Source organism: Coregonus clupeaformis, unplaced genomic scaffold (genome assembly GCF_020615455.1).
Source record: "Coregonus clupeaformis isolate EN_2021a unplaced genomic scaffold, ASM2061545v1 scaf0304, whole genome shotgun sequence".
Classification (NCBI taxonomy): domain Eukaryota; kingdom Metazoa; phylum Chordata; class Actinopteri; order Salmoniformes; family Salmonidae; genus Coregonus; species Coregonus clupeaformis.
In genome coordinates this window covers 170,081-192,156 of record NW_025533759.1, presented here as the reverse complement: position 1 = coordinate 192,156, position 22,076 = coordinate 170,081, and the positions used below count along the sequence as shown (strand labels likewise).

The following is a 22,076-nucleotide window of genomic DNA, read 5'->3' as shown; positions in this document are numbered from 1 at the left end:
CTTACCTGAAAATCCAGTAGACCCCCAGCCTATGGCCAACTACGTTCTCTTCAGCCATTTGCTCTCTCCAGAGTGTGGTGTTGTGGTGTATTGCTGTAGTGTTGTGTTTGCTAGTGTGGGTCTGTATTTTAGTCTGCTTGCTGCTTCCTCCGGTTCTAACAACAGCATCAATGTTAATCTACACTGAACAAAAATATAAATGCAACATGTAAAGTGTTGGTCCCATGTTTCATGAGCTGATATAAAAGATCCCAGACATTTTCCATATGCACAAAAAGTGTGTTTCTCTCAAATGTTTTTCCCAAATTTGTTTACATCCCTGTTAGTGAGCATTTCTCCTTTGCCAAGATAATCCATCCACCTGACAGGTATCAAGAAGCTGATTAAACAGCTTGATCATTACACAGGTGCACCTTGTGCTGGGGACAATAAAAGGCCACCCTAAAATGTGCAGTTTTGTCACACAACACAATGCCACAGATGTCTCAAGTTTTGAGGGAACGTGCAATTGGCATGCTGACTGCAGGAATGTCAGAGAATGTAATATTTATTTCTCTACCGTAAGCAGCCTCCCAATGTCGTTTTAGAGAATTTGGCAGGACGTCCAACCGGCCTCACAACCGCAGACCACGTGTATGGCATCGTGTGGGCGAGCGGTTCTCTGTCAACGTTGTGAACAGAGTGCCCCATGTTGGCGGTGGGGTTATGGTATGGGCAGGCATAATCTATGGACGACGAACAAAATTACATTTTATCGATGGCAATGTGAATGCACAGAGGTACCGTGACGAGATCCTGAGGCCCATTGTCGTGCCATTCATCCGCCACCATCATGTCACGGTTTCGGCCGAGGCTGCCTCTCTCCCTTGTTCGGGCAGGTTTCGGCGTTCGTCGTCTCCGGAATTCTAGCTGCCACCGCTGTATGTTTCATGTTCGTTTGCTTTTGTCTGTTTGTTTCCACACCTGTTTCTGTTTTGGCGTAATTAGTGTCCTATAAGTTTCTCGTTGTGTTTGTCTAGTGTTGTGTGTAATTATTTTCCGTCAGTTGTGTGTATTGCTCGGTTGAGCTTCTCTCCACTACGCTGGAGTATTTTCGCACCTGTTTGTGCGCAGTTACCATTGTCGCACCTGTTTGTGCGCTGTTACTTTTCGCCTTCGTGCGTATTTTTCGCCTTCGGGCAAAGTTGTCCTTTTGCCTTAGTTTGGGCAGTAATACAAGCCTTTGGAATATCGTTCTGAGTCCTGCGTTTGATTCCACCATTGCACCTACAGCACGCCCTGACACATCACCTCATGTTTCAGCTTGATAATGCATGGCCCCATGTCGCAAGGATCTGTACACAATTCCTGGAAGCTGAAAATATCCCAGTTCTTCCATGGCCTGCATACTCACCAGATATTTCACCCATTGAGCATGTTTGGGATGCTCTGGATCGACGTGTACGACAGCGTGCTCCAGTTCCCGCCAATATTCAGCAACTTCGCACAGCCATTGAAGAGGAGTGGGACAACATTCCACAGGCCACAATCAACAGCCTGATCAACTGTATGCGAAGGAGATGAGTTGTGCTGCATGAGCCAAATGGTGGTCACACCAGATACTGACTGCTTTTCTGATCCACGCCCCTACCTTTTTTAAAAGGTATCTGTGATCAACAGATGCATATCTGTATTCCCAGTCATGTGAAATCCATAGATTAGGGCCTAATTTATTTATTTCAATTGACTGATTTCCTTATATGAACTGTAACTCAGTAAAATCTTTGGAATTGTTGCATGTTGCGTTTATATTTTTGTTCAGTATAATTCACTCTCTCTGAGTTGATGACTAGCCAGCCGAGAACAGCAGAGAGACACTTCTGTTTTCTGGAGCCAGTCAATGACCTTTACCCTCCTGTTCTGTTTGCTCTTCTCACTGTGTTTATCTCTCGTGTGTTCCTATTGGTTGAATGGCCTCCTGTTGTGACTGTGTACTGGTGGAGCGAGCGCCGCTCCCCCCGGACAGCCGTCCTGAAACACGCTGGCGGGCCCCTCTTGCATGAATAGGTATTTTATTTTCCTTCATCCTCCTCAGAGGACCGTCACCTAGCTTCGTCATCCGTGCTCATAGTCTACTTTTCCTTTGCCAAACCAATTGAAGAATGCACATTTAGATTAGATGATGATTTTTCCACATCAATCACGGATGGATGGACAATGCCAGTGCGTCTCCAAATATTTAGGTAGGCTAATTTCACTGAACGTTTGCCTTTGAAGCCAACCTTGGTTCTTGGTATAACTGTAACAAGTGTCAAATGAACTGTTGGATGACTTAAAGTTCATATGGAACCACCCATCAGTCAAAGCCTGATACACATCGGTTGTTGTGAGGGTTTAGACTGTAGCACTGGTATTTGGCCCTGCCTCCTCCATGTCAGTCATCAGGACACTGTCATCACCATGTGAACCGTGGGATAGCAGGGTCTCACACTGGGCTGGGCCATCCTCCTCTCATCCTCCTCCCATCCATCTCTTTTCCACACTCCTCTCCAGTTTCACTGCCTTTCTTTCTGTTGGCCTCATCACTATCGCATTCAACAAACATTCAGTCTATCTAGCCACATCTAGCTATACCAGACTGTATATCAATGTTTCTGTTGTATTGTACAACCAGGCCATATCATTTAGTGCCATGGAACTGGCTCATTGATTAAATATGTTTTGTAATGCATTTGTTTTGTAATGTATAGGACATTTACAGTATTAGGCAAGACTGCCTTCTCGTCTTGTGCACCACAGGCATGGAATAGTCTACAATCCATGCCTCATCTAGATATGTTAGTGCCACTGAATTATTATTATTTTTTGATGGGAGACTGTTACAGAGGAGTGTAAATGCTTTTTTTAGGCTGGATCATGTTGTTGAATTGTATTGTTGTGTTGTGTTTTAATTCTGGCCTCCCTTGAAAAAGAGACTCTGGGTCTCAATGGGCTTTTCCTGGTTAAATAAAGGTTAAAATAAAAATAAATACAAATTTCGGAATGTTTTTTTTTAGATTGGTTTTTATTCGACTCATTGGCATGGTTTCTATTAGTGGAATAGGTCCTGGAAGTTAAAGTGTGATGTCTGTCTATCGGTTGATACTCTGCCCCAAAAGCTCTCTGGTTCTTAAAGTCAAGATCAGCCTGTCGATAAATCACACAGGTTCATTACCCAATGAACGCTTAAGACCAGACCCCCCTAATGTTATGTCAAGAGAGCCTTAAAATAGAGCCCTCAAGTCTTCCATGCTAAAGAGGGGAGAGAGCTGGGTAGTAGCAGAGGTTCCTCCATTTATACTTGCCATAAAGTCACACTATTTTTGTGAAAGAGGAACTGTGGAAAGTGAGTAGCTGTTCCGACACGAAACATCCCCACATTGTTGATGTGTGTGGTAGACTGCAGAGCTGGTGAGTGTGGATGTGGACCCTATGCCATGGGTCTGGGTCTGGCCTGTCCATTCAGCACTTTTCTCTGGGGGATTCAGTTGAGATCACGCTGGCACTATGCTGCTGGATAATACAGGACTCTGCAATCAAAACAGGCTTTGTTAACCCCGTAGCCAAGTAAGATCGCTACAGCTGATCACAAGATACAATACAATACTAAACAGAAACACGACATGATGGTGGATGCACCTGTTGCACACTAAAGAGAGGTTTTCAGTGATTTAGAATGGATTGCTGTTTGTTTGTAAATGGAGGATGGATTCCTGCTAGACATAGGTTGCATTCCAAATTGCATCCTAATTCCTATAGGGCTCTGGTCAAAAGCATTGCACTGTATAGGGAATAGGGTGCCATTTGGGATGCATTCTGAGACTGCAAGGCTGTACCCAGACTCTGAGAGTTATTATACATCAGGATAGATGGAAGGATATTGTACCAGATAGTACATGAATGTACTACTTTGAAGAGTTGTGCAATAGTTGCAGGCAAAATCATGGTCTGGGACTATGCATGGACTAACATGCTGGGCAGTACTGGATGATGCAGGTTGTATTGTAATGGGAAAGGCAGTAGAATGGTTTGGAGAGCAGAAAGCTGTATAAAGGTCTTAGCTGTGCTGGAGGACTGGGCAGTGTAGTAGTTTGGGGTGGAACTGTGCTGGGAAAATGCTGATCTGTGTTGTAATTGGACAGTAGGTTGTCAGTGGCAGCGTTGCCCCCCTATCAGGGCAGGATGGGGGAGATTAGGCATGCGTTGGGGCGTTGGGGTGGGTTTGCAGCCAGACAGGGGAACAGGGGGCCAGATTTACAGTAGGGGCCAGACAGGAGGGCAAGCCCATTACACTATAATGTAGAGACGGAGCTACTCTAGCCTGAAGCAACCAGGGACCAGGGTAAGGCTAATTATGAGGTTGCTCTTTGTGTGTGTGTGTGTTGTGCTTGTCTCAGTGTGTGTTTGTACTGCGTATGTCTCTCGTGTGCATATGGGTGAGAGGTTGTGCTCTGTAACAATGCTATAGCTAGGCAAAGTGGGTACGCTATGTTGAGTTACTGTAACTTTGTATGAAATTAGTTTGTGCCCAAGGGTATTAATGAGGAATTTGCTGTGCATTGGGACTTGTGAAACACTTCAAATATACGGCATAAACTGGCTGCTTGTCTAACTTTAAAACCAATGCTTCTTCATGCGTGGCCTGTTGCATGAACAGCTTTAGTGTAGAGACAATGGTGCCTCTTGCTTTTGTTATGACTTTAGTAAGTTCTGGTGATGGCTTTGAGTCCCATTGTGAGCTAATATGCTAACGTGCTCTCTCTGAGTCTTCATTTTCAGAACGTACCCTTTGACCCCTCAACCCATCCATCCCCTCTCCCTTCTTTATTTTTGTTCTGTCTCTTCTATTCTCTCTCCACAGGCGAGCCACACAGGAATGCGCTCCTACATTTACAATAAGAACTCTGTGATTGGCTCGCAGGCAGAGCACTGTGGGATGAGGACGTACTTCTTCAGTGCCGACACGCAGGAGGACATGAATGGCTGGATCCGAGCCATGAACCAGGCTGCTCTCATGCAGAGTCAAGGCATCAAGAGGTTAGTCCCTCCCTCCCGCCAGGCAGGCCGTCCCTAGTTATCCCCAATAGTCTCCTCTGTAGTTATCCCCAATAGTCTCCTCTGTAGTTATCCCCAATAGTCTCATCTGTAGATATCCCCAATAGTCTCATCTGTAGTTATCCCCAATAGTCACCTCTGTAGTTATCCCCAATAGTCACCTCTGTAGATATCCCCAATAGTCTCCTCTGTAGTTACACCCAATCGTCTCATCTGTAGTTATCCCCAATAGTCTCATCTGTAGTTATCCCCAATTGTCTCCTCTGTAGTTATCCCCAATAGTCTCATCTGTAGTTATCCCCAATAGTCAGCTCTGTAGTTATCCCCAATAGTCTCATCTGTAGTTACACCCAATAGTCACCTCTGTAGTTATCCCCAATAGTCACCTCTGTAGTTACACCCAATATCTCCTCTGTAGTTACACCCAATAGTCTCCTCTGTAGTGTTACACCCAATGGTCTCCTCTGTAGTTATCCCCAATAGTCTCATATGTAGTTACACCCAATAGTCTCCTCTATAGTGTTACACCCAATAGTCTCCTCTGTAGTTATCCCCAATAATCCCCTCTGTAGTTACACTCAATAGTCTCCTCTGTAGTGTTACACCCAATAATCACCTCTGTAGTTATCCCCAATAGTCCCCTCTGTAGTTATCCCCAATAGTCTCCTCTGTAGTGTCCCAAATAGTCTCTTCTGTATTTAACCCCAATAATCCCCTCTGTAGTGTCCCCAATAGTCTCATCTGTAGTTATTCCCAATAGTCTCATCTGTAGTTATTCCCAATAGTATCCTCTGTAGTTATCCCCAATAGTCCCCTTTGTAGTTGTCCCTACAGTAGTCCCCTCTGTAGTTGTCCCCAATAGTCCCCAGTAAACCCAATGCCTCCTAGTCCAAACAGGGATCCACCAGTATCTCTCCCAGTAGACCTTTTCAACTCACCTCTGTCTCCCTCTCTCTTCCTATCACCTTCTCAGCACCAAAGCAAACACATTTTTCCCAATCTGATCTTTATCATGTGCCTGTAGTAACATTAGCAAAGTGCCTAACTGTTGGGGTTGTACGTGGGAGTGTACCTGGCCTGGCCTTGCTTGGCATGGTTTAGCATGGCCTGCTTGGCTGGGACTCAGTGAGCAGTCATCCATGGCAGGGCAGGCGTAGCACTACTCTGATAGAGTCTACTCTCCTGTGCTGTGGGATGGATGAGATGTTGAGTACTGCAGCTGGCTGCTGTATGGATATATAATATATAATATATAATATAATATAATATATATAATATAATAATATAATATGCCATTTAGCAGACGCTTTTATCCAAAGCGACTTACAGTCATGCGTGCATACATTTTTTTTTTTGTGTACGTGTGGTCCCGGGGATCGAACCCACTACCTTGGCGTTACAAGCGCCGTGCTCTACCAGCTGAGCTCCATCCTGCTCCTGCTGCCAGCTGAGCATGGGCCAGTCACAGGGCACAGACACGGTCCCTCCCTCTACTCTCTCACATGGCACAAACACAGCTGCGTCCCAAATGGCACCCTGTTCCCTATATAGTGCACTACTGATTAGAGCCCCATGGGCCCTGGTCAAAAGTAGTGCACTATATAGGGAATAGAGTGCCATGTGGGACGAGGCCATTCACACACCCTCCTCCATCACAGAGCACAGTCACCTGCCCATTATTGGCCATTGTAACAAACCTACTGGTAGCCTTGACTTCATTTGTGTTGTTAATAAATCTATTTAAATTAGTGTCAGCATTAGATGAACACTGGACAGGTTTATGTATAGCTATTTCAATTAAAAGGAGAAAAAGTTACGGTTTGGTCAGATGAATGACACAGCTTGTGGTGTAGTAGAAATGAAGTGTACACTGAACATACAGGATGTGGTTGATCTGGACTGGCATGCTACAGCTGAGAGGGAAGGCTGGATCTGATGTTTTGTCAAACAATTCCATCTAGTGGCCAACGCTGCTCAGTGCTCGTTAGCGGCTGCAAGGAAAGCTATTTCTCCTGAAAAACATTGTCTAAATCTACTGCTAGTGCTACATTATCATGTATCATAATGTATGTCAGCATTATCAGGTTAGTCAGCAAGCTAGAACTTGGAATCCCAGTAGAACATTAGCTAACACTCATTATGTCTGATGGAGAGAATATGCTCTGAACTTTGAAACTGAGTTAAAAACTGTCCGAAGAGGACCTGCCTTGTCAATATTTGGAATCTGAAAAATGTGTGATTTGTTAGACGTGTATAGTGTTGGTCTGGGAATCAGATAAATGATATCTCAGATGAATGACTCCATGCAGAGGGAGAGAGTCTCATATATTCATCTGTGGGACAAATGAATGATCAGCTCCATCACTAGAGCTATTACACAGAGTCATGGATGAAGAAGCTACCCCGAGCTATATGTTTAAAGACAAAATGGCTGTCATTTAGACTCTCAAGGGGAACCCAGCCAGCCTCCTCTCCAAATAACCTCACTTAGTTACACTCCCCTCTCCATGAAAATATGTGGGTGTTAAAAACATATTGAAAACCCCTCCCTGTAGTCTCCCTTCCCTCTTTGGAGGAACTCAGTAATGAATAAAGGACATTTGAATGCTTTCACTAGTATCACTCAAGTGGGAAATAGCATTGAGAGTCAGAGTCAGCTCAGGTTAATGGAGGTGTCCATGTTGGCTTTTTATCTACAGCATAATACCTTCTAATCCCCTGTTTCAAGTGTTCAGCTGTACTTTACCATAATGTAGTCACCTGTATTAATATCTGAGGGGAAGGAGGAATGAATAGCATGAATCATTTGTCTTAAGACATAGAACTTAAGTATTTAATGCATTACTATAGGTCACTAAGTCCTTGACTAACATTCAGGGGATATATACTGAACAAAAATATAAACGCAACATGTAAAGTGTTGGTCCTATGTTTCATGAGCTGAAATAAAAGATCCCAGAAATGTTCTATACACACAAAAAGCTTATTTCTGCACAAATGTGTTTACATCCCTGTTACTGAGCATTTCTCCTTTGCCAAGATAATCCATCCACCTGACAGGTGTGGCATATCAAGAAGCTGATTAAACAGCATGATCATTACACAGGTGCACCTTGTGCTGGGGACAATAAAAGGCCACTCTAAAATGTGCAGTTTTGTCACACAACACAATGCCACAGATGTCTCAAGTTTTGAGGGAACGTGCAATTGGCATGCTGACTGCAGGAATGTCCACCAGAGCTGTTGCCAGAGAATTGAAAGTTCATTTCTCTACCATAAGCTGCCTCCAACGTCGTTTGAGAGAATTTGGTAGTACATCCAACTGGTCTCACAACCGCAGCCCACGTGTAACCACGCCAGCCCAGCACCTCCACTTCCAGCTTCTTCACCTGCGGGATCGTCTGAGACCAGCCACCCGGACAGCTGATGAAACTGAGGAGTATTTCCGTCTGTAATAAAGCCCTTTTATGGGGAAAAACTCATTCTGATTGGCTGGGCCTGGCTCCCCAGTGATGTGAAATCAATAGAAAATGTATTTATTTATTTAATTTACTGATTACCTTATATGAACTGTAACTCAGTAAGATCGTTGAAATTGTTGCATGTTGCGTTTATATTTTTGTTCAGTATATTAGCATGTCACTAACCATGTCACACTGAGCTGATTAATCATGCCAGTTGTTTCTAATGTCCAGGGGTTGGTGTGATAGAAACGCCAGGTTTGGCTGTTGTCTTCAGCCTAGGTAACTGTAAAGTGCCTCTGTTATAGTCCGGTATCCCTGTTGACCTCTATCGCCTCTCTCACCCCTCACAGAGAGGCAGTCACAGAGAGACCAGAAATGTCAGTGCAGCAGGCAGTACCACAGACCAACCACGTTAACAACAACAACACCAGTAAGAGCCCCTCCCAGTTGCGGCCTGAGAGAGAGAAGCCTCCGGAGGGAGAGATCCGACTGACCCAGGGGGACGAGGAGAGGAACGTGTTGGAGGCTCCTAGAAAGCTCAGCCATCCAGCCACAGAGGTAGAGGTAGAGGTGGACAGGCTCTCCCCAGACTCTCTCCCTGGCCCCTCACACCCCAGGAATGGCCAGGCCCACACGGTCCTCGCGACGCTGCCCCCTGAGCAGAATGGAAACGTGGTGTATAAGAGGGGCTTTGTCCCACGGACAGCCACAGAGAAGCAGGTGCAGAGGAAGACGGCTCTGACTCAGGTGGAGCACTGGGTCAAAGTACAGAAGGGAGATCTGAAGAGGTCAGTCAGAAGACCTGCATTACTCATCTAATCTAATCTTCACTCTTATCCTGAGCATAATCTTAACCTTATCCTTAGCTTCAGTGAAGATAACCCGAACCATCAAAGGAGGTTGGTGGCACCTTAATTGGGGAGAACGGGCTGGCGGTAATGGCTGGAGCGGAATTGGTGGAATGGTATCAAATACATCAATCACATGGTTTCCATGTTTGATGCCATTCCTTTTTTCCCATTCCGGACATTATTATGAGCCATTCTCCCCTTAGCAGCCTCCTGTGCTAACCATAGCCTGAGCCCATGCCCCAATATCAACCATTCAATTGACATACTGTATTTTACCAAACTAACTACAAATGTCTCCCCCTGGTGGCGATTGTGAATGTCTCAGCTCTGAACTTCTTTTTCACTGTAACCGTTTGTTGGAATAAAGTGGTCATGCCTGAATGGCTGTTAATACTTTACTTTATATGCACTTTTGTTTCAACTCAGTATTGATGCTCAATTATGTGCCTGGTGAAATAAGTGGACTGCACAGTTTGTAAAAGGCTCTATCCCTCTTTCCTCACTTTAGCAACACATCTACTACTGAGTACGCCCTCCCTCTCCCTCGGCGGACCCCTCCCCTGCAGCCTAAGGCCGTGGTAGTAGAGGCCTACCAGACGTTGCCAAAGACCCCCAGACTTCCGTCCGGCGGGAGCTCCCCTTCGGTGCCCCGCAACCTGCCCAGCGACTACAAATACGCTCACGACCGGCTCAGCCACTTCCGCATGTCCACCGATGAGCGCATGGCCACCAAGGAGGGCATGGTATGGCAGCTGTATGAGTGGCAGCAGCGCCAGCAGTTCCGCCACGGCAGCCCCACGGCGCCCATCTACACCGGGCCAGACTTCCTGGACACGGCCTCCTTCAGGGTCACCGTGGAGATGCCTCGCTCCATCTCTGTGCCCCCTTCCCCCTGTGAAGTCCCCCGTCTGTCCCCACCTTCAAACCACTGTCCCCACACAGGCCACACACCCCCTCAGACAGGGTGACGGTCAGGCCGCTGGATGAGGTGCCACCTGGGGAGTCCTCCACCGGCTCCAGTTCTCCTAGACGGGTGTGTTCTCAGCTCTCTAAGGTAGGACACTGACCCACTGGGGTTTAAAGGGTTAAAGAGGCTGGTCTATCAGCCTAGGACTGTCACAAGACTAAATGTTTCACAGCTAAGGAACGTTCATCTTTCATAAATGGGTTTAATTCTCACAGTTACTGAGGCCATTTGTTTGTAGTGAATTTCCAATTCATCTCTGTCTTAGAGGAATAATAACTTTGATGCGTTAACCGTTAGAGAAAGGGCCGACCATGGGAAGATGAGCATGAGAAGTAGCCCTGCTGTAATTTCCCGGCATCTTCACTTTGATGTCGGTCACAAGCTCCGAAGGATTCACACAGTCCACACCCAGGCCCTCTACACAGGTGGCTGGGTGTGTGTGTGGGAGTGTGAGCCTCCCCATCGCCCATTCATCCCGGCCCAGCCCAGTCTCCAGGCTCAGACACACATCAGCCTGTGTGGCCGTGTGTGTGTGCGCAAGTGTGTGACCCCCTGTGACAAGGCACTGTCCTGCGCCATCCGTACCCTGGGCTGTCTCCCTGCCGGCTGCCACACCCCCCACATGTGAGGCTGTCTTTACAAGGCTGCACCACACCAGCCTCCACACAGACCTCATCACCAGCCCACTGTCCTCACACCAAGTAAACAGAATGTCCCAGCCTCTGTTTCCTCATCATTCACCCATAACGTCAAGTCACTAATTATGTGTCTCAAATAGAACACTGCCGCTCCGCTCGCTCACAGAATAATCATAAACACACAAAGAGGAAAAGTATATTTTGAATGAGCCACAGTATGTGAGACCATCCAAGAAAGCAATGGTTTATGGGTACTAAGTTTAGTCTGCAGATTAACTTTGTTTTGGTGGATCCAGCATCTTTTAGGCTGGTGATGTCTTTTTGGCTTGCGTGTGTATTTCAGGGCTGTGTTCTATGTACTTCTATGGAATATCACACAAGTGTGTGTGTGTGTGTGTGTGTGTGTGTGTGTGTGTGTGTTATTAGCGGCTAATTCAGTTTGCCCAGGGCCTCTCAGCACTCTATAAACATCTCCACTATCTCAACCATCAGCAACGGTCTCTTTCTTCTGATCTTACATTTAAATAAAAAACCTATTATACAGCAAAAAAAAGAGTGGCTTGGGAATCTCTGAGGGAATGGCTCACAGTGCTTCTCTCGCTGGTAGCAAACAAATGTTATTTTAAGAAAGCAGGTTGGGGATAATTTATGTGTAGTTAATTAAATCTCTTGTTGTTTGTGTCCTTTTAAGGTTCTGTGATGGGCCTAGCCGAGGAATTCTGTGTGTTAAGCAAAAATGTCAAATCTTCCAAACCCTGTAGCAACTTAAACTGGGGGCACACCTTATTTTCAAATAAGAGGAGGAGGGAAGGAAATAAATTCAGGGATAGAAGAAAAAATATGCTGTGTGCACAAATTTGTTTGTAAAGTTGCAGGCAATGCCTTTAAGTTTGGGATGCTACATATCAGAATGCCCCTTAGCGGGGACAGAAAGCCAGTAACAATCTGAGCCACATTGCAGGCATATTCATCCTTATAAATGTTCATTTATGATTTGACATTCTGTTTGATTTGTGAAATGGGATATGTAGCCTAATAATATTTGTTGATGTCTGTGTTTTCCCACAGACTAGTCAGATCGAGAGACGGTCAATGCCAGCCATGGGCTACATCACACACACAGTCAGCGCACCCAGCTTGCATGGGAAAACGGTACAGCTTCTGTCTTTTTCATTTATCTTCATCACACACCCAGTTGAAACTATTCTCTGCTTTATATTAGGACTATTAAAGATTAATGCTGAAGGAAACTTTGATGTAATACATTTCAATCAGAAAGCAGCACCATTTTCAGGCTGGTGGATTCAGTGTTGTTCTGCTCTGGAGGGCCTTGTGTGGGTGGCGGGGAGAGAGAGGAGCAGATATTGTGGTAGGATGCTTAGGCACACATCTCTCTGGAGCCTGAAGAGCTGAGCCCTCACTGCTGCCGCCCTGGTGGCCAGGTGTTGAAGTGCTATCTGTCTGCCCCTCCCTTCCTGGCTCTCCCTGGCCTGGGCCTGACCCTACTGCAGCCGGAGGAGCTGACCCTGCTGCTCATTCAGCTCAGGAGGCACCAGGCCAAGATGGCTGGTGTCCACGGCGACGCCCTCCACCACCTACAGCACAACGGCTTCCTAGGCCCCAGCCTGCAGGTCAGGCCCCCTCGTATCCTCCCCCCTGCAGCCACCCTGTCCTGCAACCCCACTCCAGTGAATCGTGGAGACCCAGCCCCCAGCCACATCCCCATCACCCGCAGTCTGTGTCTCTGCTAGTGTTTTGGTCCCAGCCCCATCATTCATTGGACTGTGTGGTGTGTGTTGGTTGTGTCTTGTTGTACTAGTGGCTTAGGTGCTCCCCTGTTAGCATGGACTGTCCGCAGCTATAGATACACCAGCCTGTATTGTGTTTGAATGGATGGCCTCACTCATCTATCAACATAATGTAGCGCTCTGTTGAGCCTTATAGAGCCGTGTTTTATATTATTTGTTAGAAAACAAACAAACAAACATGATTTTGCTCCTAAGCATCATCCCAAGCATGTCGCTTGTTGACTATGCACCGTGCCTGCCTTTACACACATATACTGTAGCCTTATCTTCTGTTGTTTGAGGTCTTTGCAAACCTGGATAACTATGAGAAATGTATGTTTGTCCTGGTTGTGTTGAACTGTGTGTTTCTGAGGTCACTCTTATTAGTGTAAAGTGATCCTGGGTACACAGCACAGGTTGTTGGTGGTACCTTAATTGGGGAGGACGGGCTCGTGGTAATAGCTGGGTTGGCATTAGTGGAATGGTGTCAAATACATGGTTTCCATGTGTTTGATGCCATTCCATTTGCTCCGTTCCGGCCATTATTATGAGCCGTCCTCCCCTCAGCAGCCTCCACTGCTACAAAGGCTGGCTCAGTAGTGTGTCTCCCTAGAGCAGGGGTAGGCAACTAGATTCAGCCGTGGGAGATTTTATGTCGGAACGAATGGTCGGGGGGGCCGGAACATAATTATAATAATTTGTACACTGCAAATTGATCACAACTAAGCCCAGAAAGAGGTTGTATTTTAAATAATGCCTTGATTATACTGAGTCAAGATCACATATCTCTTTTTTTATTTGTGGGAATACTTGGGAACAGATTTCCTAAAATAATCTGAATTCCTGGTGATTTTACAGTCTTAAAAAAATAAAATAATAATAAATATGCCTGTTGCCGACCCTTGCCCTAGAGGAGCCAGTCCAAACACAGTGCACTGTTCTCAGACCTGAACACCACCGTGAAGCTGCAAAGGTGCTCAATAACAACCATGCTCAGTCTCTCTCCATCAACACTTACGTTCTCTTCATGCTCATGTAGACATGATTTACCCATGGCAGAGATTTGGTGGCGAACTGAATTACAAGCATTATACTGCCCTATGAAATGCTAAAGCTATTTGTGTAAGCATCCCTAAACTATTTAAATAGCAGCCCTACACAACAATCTAGTTTGGTGTACATTCTCATAATATAACCCAATCAATCTCCCTGATTTTCTGTCCTATTTTGCCTCACTAATATTAATTTGACTGTGGTGATATGATCTCTACAATGAGAATGAAGTAGAGATGTAGAGTTGTGCTGTAACAGCGCCTGACTAGTCTTCCAATACTATAATTTCCTAGCATCCTTTGCAGCTTCCAGTCTTGTGATCTGTCTCTCCACTCCTCACTGTCTGTCAGGCTGATGATACTTACATGCAACTGAAGAAGGACCTGGAGTATCTAGATCTGAAGGTGGGCCCCAAGAACAAAGCTAATGTAAATGATTATTCATCTCTCTTCCTCCTCCTCTCTCCTCTGTAGCCTGTATCCTGCTCTTCCCTCCACTGTCTACAGTGTCAGTCTCTTCCTCATTCACACACCTCCTTCTGCTGCTCTCTCCTCTTCTTTCTGCCCTTGTTCCTCACGGCTGTGTGCTTTAGGTTGATGTTGGAATTTAAACTGTCTTCTGTGTGTTTTAACCACTGTTGTTTTTGTTAATAATGCTCTGTATTCTTGACAATAATGCTATGCTGCATTAATCTGTGTGTCTTTACTATCAATTCAGCAAAGCAAACAACTTGAGTGCAATATGATCTTATACAAAAAAGTATATGGTTATTGGCTAAAGTATAAACTATACAATTTTCTATATTGTGCCAAAGCTAGCTATTTTTGCAATTGGATAAAAGTACATTGGGAATAGTACATGTTCACCCTGAAAACATGGGGCCAAAATATCATACCTCCACTGATGGGAACTGTAGTTTCAAGCAGCACAGTACTAGATGTCAAAAACTACATTTTGCATCATGTAAACTTCACTTCCCATCAGGCAGTGCTGCTAAAAGAGACCTACAATGGGCGCGTTCAACATTGCAGCCGACTTTAAAGGCGAGTCGAGACTGACTGATCTACAAATCACCTTGCATCCTAAATAACTACTCAATATTATTTGTAGTTCATTCAGTCAGTCACAATTTACCCATGATACATCACAATTTTGATGCTCTCGAACACGTAAAGTATCTTGCTGCTGTGCGGCTTCATATAAGTCTAATGCCAGCTTCAGCAGAATGACCTTGTGTGTTGTAATGTTTCTACATTCTGCTATCAGCAATTCTCTTCCATTAACAACAGTACAAAGCATCTGATCCCCCTGAAGTGATTTGTATGTATAACACCACAAACCTTAACTAACCTTCTGTTTCTTGGAGTGGGGAGTTCTATTATCGATGTGTACATTCTGATGTAACACCTCTCTATTTCCTGTTTTAAAACAGATCAAAAGTACTGACCCGTTGATCGTTATGGTACTCAATGTGTTAGAAAACACCCCTCCAGGTTTTGGGTCCAGTTGGAATGTAAGGATGGTGTGCATACAAAGAGTGAGACCATTCCACTGCTTCTCCTAATAGAATGTGTATAATGCACTCCTCACCTGCCCATGTTTGCTGTGAGGAGTGGACATGTCAGAAGAGAGACCCACCTGTAACTGTAGTGCATAGCTTGGCCTGCTGGGTACTGTAGTCCATCATGGTGATGCTGTGTCAGTGTGTGCTGACTGACTGATGGGGACTCTGTCTCTGCTCTCTGTGAGAGGGAGTCCCATTGCATGCTGTTAAACCCTGGATTTCACTTTGTTTCACAGCTTTTCTTTTCCTTTTGTTTGGTTTGTAAGCACTAAAGAGACAACCCAAGGGTGCTCTTTGAGAAACGTCAATACTGATTATCATTTAACACTTGTATTAGAATCAGAGCTAAAAGGTCAGCTAAATAATGTGTGCTTTGGTAATAATTGTAAACACACCTACATCTCTATGCCCTTTGAAATGGATCAACAGAAATCATTAGCTCTGTTTGGTCATTAAGTCAATTGAAATCTCTTAGCGAAAGACACTGAAATATAGCTACAGTTTATATCAATTCTAACTGGGCCAGTTCACTGACGTCTCTGAGATATGTCTTTGGCCAAGTCTGATTTATCATTGTAACAGAGAGGATCTAAAGGAGGTGCCATATTTCCTTCTAGTTCCTCCCTTTCTCCTGGTTCATAAAGAGGACACGGTCGTTAACTAAACCCACTGACACACTGCCAGGAAAGAGCAGCTTTGTGATTCTCCATCATCCAGGCCTCTCTTAAATGCACAGATGCTGTTTTTGTCCATAAATATATTTGCACAGCTTTTAAAGCAGTCGTATTGCATTGGCTTGTGCATACTACTACCCAAGTCTTTTTTGTTGAATAATTTTTGCATAACTGTTCTACATTGTGGTTTCTGCAATCCCAATGTCCTTAGCAAGGTCTCATGCTGTTGCTTGATAATTGCTGTAATGTTGTTGTTCAGTGTTATCTATTGAATGTTGGTTTTAATATTTAGGGTATTTGAACAATTTTTTTGCAACTATTACTGGGAGAAGTAAGGTTGTATTTGTGCCTTTGGGGCATTGCAGGTTACAGGGCGTGAAACGCTAAAAGACAGACCATCGAGACCTGTTAAGATAGCAGAGAGCGATGTTGATGTAAGTATACCATCCCCCACCCCTCCCTAACCAAACCTTGTGTGATAAACACCCAGTTTATCCATGTCTCTCCTTTTCTTCAACGTCTATCGTTTTTCACATCTTACGACCCACTACAGAGACAGTGAACTGAGGAGTTGAGAAGTTGGTATTCTGTAGTTGTGGTAAACAGAGGGTGTGTAGGGAGGAAGGAAACGGTGCAGAGCTAAGATGCAACACTGTGGGGACAGATAGCTTCACCGTTAAAGCTTGAGAGTATCGACGAGGGCTTTTATTTCCAGCTCTCAATTTAAAGGGAAAAATACATGTAATGGGATTTTAGACGTAGAGCTCTTAAATGTTTCAGTTTGATTTGTGTGATCCGGCCTTTTTAATTCTTTGTTTGCTCAGAATGGAGGTAAATAAGCTTGATGTCTTGGCTTTTCATCATTAGCATTGTTCCAGTTTAACAATTTATAAGAATTTGCTGGTGAATTTGTTTGAACAATAAATATTTCATGCAATTAAAACAACAATATACGGCTGTGAAATAAAAAACAGCTTAATTATTAATTGAACAGAATGATAAATAGAGCTCGAGAAGAAACACTCACTGTGTGAGAAAGACTGTAAACTAGGCAGTCTTATTTTGTTTTCAGAAACATATAACCCATTTCTGCAGGGAAACAAATATGCCAGTCTCAATAAGCACTGTTCTCCTGAAAAGTGAATTTAAAAATATGGATTTTTGATTATGATTACTTATAATGGGCATTACCATTCTCCACAAGCAGATAGTATAAAGCTTTATTTATTTATTTTCACACAGAGAAGATGAATAGAGGTCCTCAGGGCATTTCAAAGAGATGGGTCTTATTGACATATTTACAGACAGAGTAGACTACAGTAGACTATCAATTCATTCTGCTGGGCGCTGTGGTTTGAATAGTGTTTACCAGAAGCTGCTGGGCAGAGGGCCCCTGTTATACCCATAGACCTAGTCTTCTTAATATACCTTATCAATCTCTGTTCTCTGTGCTACCTGCTGCTGGTCCCTGTGCAGGTGAAGCTAAGTCGACTGTGTGAACAAGACAAGATCCTTCAGGAGCTGGAAACAACGATACGCACGCTCAAGGAAGACAAGGTATTGGGTTTTGTGTGTTTGTTTGTGTGTGTGCGCGTGTTTGTGCATGTGTGTGTGTGCCTGGGTATGTATACGTGTGTATTAGCCCCCCCCCCCCTTGTCGTGATAACCCCATGCCCTCGTGGTGTCCTGTCCTACAGGACAAGTTGGAGTCAGTGCTGGACGTGTCCCACCAGCAGATGGAGCAATACCGGGACCAGCCGGCCCACCTGGAGAAGATATCCTACCAGCAGAGACTACTGCAGGAGGACGTGGTGCACATCAGAGCTGAGATCTCTCAGGTGTCCACGGTAAGACCTGCTCTGTCTGACCTAACACAGACTCGCTCACTGGTCTGGACAAAGCCCCATTCACTGACTACACAACCTCTCTCTCTCTCTCTCTCTCTCTCTCTCTCTCTCTCTCTCTCTCTCTCTCTCTCTCTCTCTCTCTCTCTCTCTCTCTCTCTCTCTCTCTCTCTCTCTCTCTCTCTCTCTCTCTCTCTCTCTCTCTCTCTCTCTCTCTCTCTCTCTTTATTACTCTCTCTCATGCTCTTATTCTCTCTCTCTCTCTCTCTCTCTCTTACTCTCTTATTCTCTCTCTCTCTCTCTCTATGTCTCTCTTGCTCCATGCAGGAGATGGAGAATGCATGGAATGAGTACAGCAGCCTGGAGAGAGACGTAGACTGGTTGAGGACAGCTCTGGAGGGCCAGATGAACCGCAGTGGTCTCTCTCAGGTCAGGATCGCACCACAACCACACCATACACCAAACACATACTCGTACACCGTCAGATTCTGAGAGGGATGGGAACAAACGCCTGTAGTGTTTGTGTTCATGGTTGTGTGTGTGTTTGTCTATGAGCAGCAGGAGAAGTCCCAGATCAAGAGGGAGTTGTGGAGGATTGAAGACGTAATAGCAGGCCTCAGCTCTAGCAAAGCCAATTACCAAGTCACCATCTCCTCTGTGACCAACCCAGGTGAGAGGAGTGCTGTGCCTCTTCCTCCGCTTGCCTCTACCCACACACACTGGAGCTCAGGACGAGGTAGAGAGAGAGAAATGGATGCTACTTGTCATACGCTTATATATTTACAGGGGACAAAATGCCTCTCATTATGCAAAACATTGCTGAGTTTATTATGGTCTGTATGTGTATTTGGCTTTTGTGGTTGGAGTGTTGTTATCTTATGTAATTTGAATGTGTGTGTTGTGTGTGTTGGGGAGTGTTTTACATGTGTTTTTGTGTCTCCAGAGAGAAAACTTGTGCCTTCCGTGTTGCCGTCGTCAGTGCCTTCTCTGTCTGCCATTCCCTCCATGGGAGAGATGAGACTGGCCCAGCAGCACAGCCCCCACCTCAGCCACACAACCCCTACCCCCACCTCCACCCAGCACACCACCGCAGCCCTCCCCATGTCTGTGCCAAAATGGGTGAGTGGCCCCCGCTCCTCTCCCACATGGAGGACATACAGTGTTGAATTTTATACTATCTGATAGTAAATGTGATTGAATATGATAGTAAAGGCTATGCTGGTTGGTTGTTTTCTCTGCAGGCAGAGGAGGGCGCCCCTCCCCGACCGCCACTACCTCAGCTATACAGTCCTGAGGACCACGCCCCGGCCGTGCCCCCGCTACCCAGGGAGACCACCGTCATCAGACACATGTCTGTACGGGGCCTCAAACGACAGTCTGACGAACGCAAGCGGGACAGGGAGATTGGCCAATACACCAACGGAGACAACAAGGTGCGTGTTTGGAGAGAGCTATGGAGCCGTGTGTCTGTGTGTACAGTGAGGGAAAAAAGTTTTTGATCCCCTGCTGATTTTGTACGTTTGCCCACTGACAAAGAAATGATCAGTCTATAATTTTAATGGTAGGTTTATTTGAACAGTGAGAGACAGAATAACAACAAAAAAATCCAGAAAAACGCATGTCAGAAATGTTATAAATTGATTTGCATTTGAATGAGGGGAATAAGTATTTGACCCCCTCTCAATGAGAAAGATTTCTGGCTCCCAGGTGTCTTTTATACAGGTAACGAGCTGAGATTAGGAGCACACTCTTAAAGGGATTGCTCCTAATCTCAGTTTGTTACCTGTATAAAAGACACCTGTTCACAGAAGCAATCAATCAATCAGATTCCAAACTCTCCACCATGGCCAAAACCAAAGAGCTCTCCAAGGATGTCAGGGACAAGATTGTAGACCTACACAAGGCTGGAATGGGCTACAATATCATCGCCAAGCAGCTTGGTGAGAAGGTGACAACAGTTGGTGCGATTATTCACAAATGGAAGAAACACAAAAGAACTGTCAATCTCCCTCGGCCTGGGGCTCCATGCAAGATCTCACCTCGTGGAGTTGCAATGATCATGAGAACAGTGAGGAATCAGCCCAGAACTACACGGGAGGATCTTGTCAATGATCTCAAGGCAGCTGGGACCATAGTCACCAAGAAAACAATTGGTAACACACTACGCCGTGAAGGACTGAAATCCTGCAGCGCCCGCAAGGTCCCCCTGCTCAAGAAAGCACATATACAGGCCCGTCTGAAGTTTGCCAATGAACATCTGAATGATTCAGAGGAGAACTGGGTGAAAGTGTTGTGGTCAGATGAGACCAAAATCGAGCCCTTTGGCATCAACTCAACTTGCCGTGTTTGGAGGAGGAGGAATGCTGCCTATGACCCCAAGAACACCATCCCCACCGTCAAACATGGAGTGGAAACATTATGCTTTGGGGGTGTTTTTTTGCAAAGGGGACAGGACAACTTCACTGCATCAAAGGGACGATGGACGGGACCATGTACCGTCAAATCTTGGGTGCGAACCTCCTTCCCTCAGCCAGGGTATTGAAAATGGGTCGTGGATGGGTATTCCAGCATGACAATGACCCAAAACACACGGCCAAGGCAACAAAGGAGTGGCTCAAGAAGAAGCACATTAAGGTCCTGGAGTGATCTAGCCAGTCTCCAGACCTTAATCCCATAGAAAATCTGTGGAGGGAGCTGAAGGTTTCGAGTTGCCAAACGTCAGCCTCAAAACCTTAATGACTTGGAGAAGATCTGCAAAGAGGAGTGGGACAAAATCCCTCCTGAGATGTGTGCAAACCTGGTGGCCAACTACAAGAAACATCTGACCTCTGTGATTGCCAACAAGGGTTTTGCCACCAAGTACTAAGTCATGTTTTGCAGAGGGGTCAAATACTTATTTCCCTCATTAAAATGCAAATCAATTTATAACATTTTTGACATGCATTATTCTGGATTTTCTTGTTGTTATTATGTCTCTCACTGTTCAAATAAACCTACCATTAAAATTATAGACTGATCATTTCTTTGTCAGTGGGCTAACGTACAAAATCAGCAGGGGATCAAATACTTTTTTCCCTCACTGTATGTGTGGTACTGATCTCTGTCTCTGTGGGTGTCAGGTGGAGCTGCGGACCTTCCTGAGTGAACCTGAGCTGCTGGGAGTGGGAGGGTCTGGTCACATGAGGATGGGGGCCTTGGGGCATGATGGTGGCTACCAGACCTTGCCAAGCAGAGGTAAGTAGCTCTAGGTCCAACACATGTAATTACATTTTACATTTTAGTCATTTAGCAGACGCTCTTATCCAGAGCGACTTACAGTTAGTGAGTGCATACATTTTTTCATACTGGCCCCCCGTGGGAATCGAACCCACAACCCCAGTGTTGCAAAAGCCATGCTCTACCAACTGAGCTACATGGGACCTTGATGTAAAGTTGAATGACATATTTGTTTCTTTGAAGAATGTCTTACTCTTCAGAATAAGCAAACAGCTTGAAAGGCTAAACAGCTTGTTTTTATATAGTGTTCACACCAGCAGCAAATATGTGGTTTGTAATGTACCCACTGAACATGCTTTGGCTCTTGTGCTAACTTGGGAGTCGTGTTTTCATATTTGCTGTCTTTCTCTCAGGGCCGGCTGGCTCCTCATCCAGGCTAAATCAGTCCACAAACATCTCCTCTTACGTTACCCTCAGAAGAGGAGCCTCAGCCGCCTCAGGTCTGAAGGTAAGACTCCAACTATTTCTGGCTGACTAGGAGTCAAGAGAGTAGGTGGAGAGGCAGCACAAATATTGTTTCTAAATGCTGTCATGGCTTTTACTTTTGTGGAGCTGACACAAGCTGACTTGATTAGATGCAGCATCTAGTACAAAACGCTGAGTACATGGAAAAAACTAGAAGGTAATTTTCCATGAAGAAAAATGGTGACATATTTCAGCTGGCCAAAAGTATTGTTATAATAATCGAAGAAGTTTAGAAGTTTTAAATTGCTATTGTTGAAAAATATAGGCTAATGTAGAAGTAGATACTGTATTACGGTAGTGGGATAGCCGTTAGTGGGATAGTAACAGTAGAATTGCAGTAGTTGTGACTGTAGTCCAGTAGTAGTAGTAGTAGTGGTAGTGGTAGTGGTGGTGAATGACTGTGGTAGTAGTAGGCCAAGT

The 22,076-nt window shown here is 45.1% G+C and overlaps 1 pseudogene; it reads left to right on the top strand.

Moving 5' to 3' along the window:
* The window catches only part of LOC123484408, a 121,740-nt pseudogene that overhangs the window by 83,207 nt on the left and 16,457 nt on the right, over window positions 1-22,076 (top strand).